Here is a 4,081-nt window from a genome sequence, read left to right as displayed (position 1 = left end):
TGTCAAGAAAGGTGTCTAATTCAAACCACCACCTCCTCCTCCTCCCTCCTCCTCCTCTCCACCCTCCTCTCGTGTGAAAAGAAAGGCTTCAGCATGGTGCAGGTTTAATGTGAGCTGACACAAAGCAGTATCATGTTGGTTATTGTAGCAGACAGCATGTGAGCGCGTTTGTGTGAGCTGCAAAAGGCTCGTCGTCTAGATTTATGGTCGTGTTTGAGCGTTCATCGTACACGGGTTTGCGCATGCTGCTGCTTACTGACTGCAGATGTTGTCAAACCCCTGGAGTGACCTAAGAGTTGGAAATCTGATGTTGCATCTACAAAACGTCCAACTCATTAATGCAACTACACGAAAATGGCTTTACATCAACTACAGTTTTAAACGTTTTAAATAGGAAAAAAAAAAATGACTAAATACTTTTCAGGACCACAGTGATTTTTCTTTTTGCCGATTTAATTCTTTTCAACTTTTCCAGATAATCTCTCTATTTGTCTTTGACAATCCCCATTTTCTGCCGTGAATGGGGGAGATCAATTGAGTGTGTTAAGTGAATAATCGCGCAAAAGGCAGGTGCTGAAAAAAAGACTGGATGAGCAAGCGGGGACACAGGCACAGGGCGGATCAGATGGAGATCTGTGAAAGTGAAAAGTTCAAAGGCCTCCTTGTTTGGGGCGCGCACTTTATTCATTTACTCTATTACGCAATTCTGCAGCTAGGCTTTTAATTTGTTAAAACGTGTTAAAATGCCACCAGTCTGGTCAGATAGGATTTTTGAGAGTGATCTTTGTGCTTACATTTATTTTCATAATTAGTTAGTAAATGTCTAAAACAAAATAAACAGCATCTCACACAGGTTGGCCACACACTGCAAAGTAATAATAGGACAGAATACGAAAAAAAAGAAAATGGAAAAAATATAAAATAATTCACGATACAAACTGAATTAATTTTCTGACGTTTTACTGTTTGTCTGAGAGGAAACAAAGAAATTAATTGCACACCGTGCGGCTTGTGCTCGCTCTCCTCCTGCTGTCATGTCTATCATCATGAATATATATAAATGTTTTGCAATTATAATGACAAAATCTGACGCAGTTTCTGCGGTCTGCACAGCATCCCTTTAAAACTGAATGAGGCCAACATGAGTCCAGACAGGTCACAGCTCACCACCATCACCATCAAAACCGAGCACCTCATTTCCTTTTAATTTATCCCATGATTCATCTGTGTATTTTTAAGGGCAAATTAGACCATTGCAATGCATTCATTAATTTATAATCATATTATTATTATCATTATTATTATTATTATTATAGTACTATATACTATATTTGAACTATATACCAAAAATGTCTTGGTCTAGTTTATCCATAATGTCTGTCCTCTGCTTCAACCATGCACTCTCCATTGTTATTCGCACACAAAAAGCAGAACATATACGGTCCTTTGTGAACAAGCTTACATCTAGAGGAGGCCTAAGTATATTTCGATACCATTAAGAAAGAATATGAATTGTGCTGTTGTTGCTGTAGCGAACATAAATCTGCCTACCTAGCCCCTAGAAAGGCGCAGCTGCACATCCAAGAGGGTCAGTGTTATTTCGCTGTATTCTCCTCTTGATTATACGAGCTGAGCCCATCAAACCCAGCATAATTACAGTAATTTCGCCCTTATTTATTCTAATGCAGTTTCCTATCTCTGAGGTAATTATGAGCAATTTTTTTCGCACGGAGGATCTTTCTGCGTTGACAAAAGACATAGTGCTCTGAAAGAAATTTGCTACTGCCATAGAGAGAGAGAGAAGGGGGGGAGAGAGAGAGAGGAGAGAGAGAGAGAGAGAGAGAGAGAGAAAGAAATAGCGAAATAGGTGAGCTGCCATTTCGTCACTGTTCCCTTAGACTTAGCTTATGTATAAGGCTGGCAAATTGCTTGCAGGTGTACATCACGGAGTTGTCAATGACGAGAGGCTTCAAAATTAGCAAAGCACAATGCAAGAGTAATGAAAGCAGCGACCAAATTGAAGAACAACTTGTGTGTCTCCCCCTGCCTCACATTTCCTCAGCTTTCTAAGCTATAGCACTTTCTTTCCCCACAAAAGAAGCTCCTCGGTTTCATGTTAGATACACTGCAGACTTATTTTATACTGAAGCTACAGGATAAAAATGTGGCAAAGATTTCACTATTAAGGAGCTAGTCTTTGAAATAGTTTTAGATCAAAGAATCAGCAACATTCACCGATTTGTATAAGAATAAAAATAAATAAATGTTATGTCGAGGAGAGAAATTGATGATATGTCTGTGACGAGAATCAAAATCTGTTTCCTGTTTTTAATGATCTCAAATGCATTCAGTCGTCACGTTACTTCCAATTAAAATGTAAGAAATAAGCATTTAATACACACCTTTCAGCTTGGTACTGAAGAGGCAGGCTCCCTCTGAGGAGTTCCAGAAATCAGCGTGGAGGCAGATGAGCAGCAGCATCCTGCAGCACAAGACACACGATGAGCGCTTAAATCCCACAAAATGTGTCCCATGTGTTGGTCTAAGCTATAGCAGCAGAGTTCAGAATATGACTGAAAATGCCTGCTTTATTTCCCCTCTTTATAGCCGATGGAAAAAAAAATGTAGATTATTAGCATAAATGTTTACTCCTCATTACGCTGATGACATTGTGCACTCGAGATCTTGGTAATCTTTGGGGGAAATTATGAGTAATTTTTTAAAATTTAAAGCAGCAGTTACCATGCAATTCAGGCTAATTCTGCGTAGGCTCCACACGGATATAATTATCGTTGAGTCAAGATGTTAGGCTAAAAACTATGCATTGATATTCCCATTTATTATGTACATACAACTTTGACAATGTTGATGCTTGAAATAGCGGGAAATTGTCTTGTGTAAAAAATTACACCCCATATTAGGACATCTAAAATTGCGAAGAATTATATAGTAATTGCAGGCTTTCAGATTTGAAAGCCAGAATGCTCAAACCAGAGCAAATGTGGATGAAATTACAGATCAGGGTATAAATTAGGAGGGTATGGCATTTACAAGTTGCCTAGAGAAATGCAAAAGTATAAACCACAGGAGCTCTAATCCACGAATGGAGTTACAAGGAGCAACAAAAACATTTAGAAATCATATATAATACATTTTCTACAAATAATTTACTGATGTATTATTTAGAAATCTGTACTGAGTAGTTCACAGCTGGAGTATTGTTACAAGAAAAACAGCTAATGTTGTGGCATTTCAGTGCATGGTGCAGTGGTCGTACAGGCCTGCCGTGATGCATGCATGTATGCATTTATACTAGTACACGCAATTTAAATCTACAGAGGTCCACTCAAATGCATGTCTAAGTCGTGTGTTGTGTTGGTGCACAGCATAGACCTGCTGCCTGCCGAGGATCTGATCCTGTCAGCCCCAGGAGAGGAGGCTCCATCATGGAGATATAGCAACCGCTGACAGCCTACAGTCCTAATTATGTACAAGGAAACGATCCCACTTTATGGCCCGTGGTCGTTTGAAGGGAAGCGTGTGGGATAGACAGTTATGATCATGAGTGAGAACTAAGTGATTGGCATTGTGTAATAATAATAAGACCCCCACTATCTATCTATCTATCTATCTATCTATCTATCTATCTATCTATCTACTCTATCTATCTATCTATCTATCTAATTGGAGTCAAAGTAGCTCTAATAAAATAGCTGAAATAAAAATAAAATAAAGTAGGTTTTTCTTGCTGCAATAAATTTAGGTCTTGGACGTGTGCCTGTGTTTTCCATGTAGCCTACAGGCCCTACATGAGTCACATAAATAGTAATGTAGGTCAATCTGCTCGTCTTCAGAGATCAGAGACTCGACTTGTGAGACGTGAGAAATGTTTCCATGATGTTGTATCCCCGGGCTGTCTTGGCCCAAGTTCCTCTCTCCTTTTTCTCTTGTTAGGCTGACTTCATAAAACGTCTGGAAAGCAGCTCTGTGACTCCAGAGAGTCTGAGGATCCTGTGCTCATTCATACCCACCCTCATCTTTCCCTCTCGCATGCCAAGGCGTGTTGTTGTGTTGCCGCCCC

This window comes from Lates calcarifer, linkage group LG1, assembly GCF_001640805.2.
Source record: "Lates calcarifer isolate ASB-BC8 linkage group LG1, TLL_Latcal_v3, whole genome shotgun sequence".
NCBI lineage: Eukaryota > Metazoa > Chordata > Actinopteri > Centropomidae > Lates > Lates calcarifer.
Note: the sequence above shows the minus strand (reverse complement) of the source record.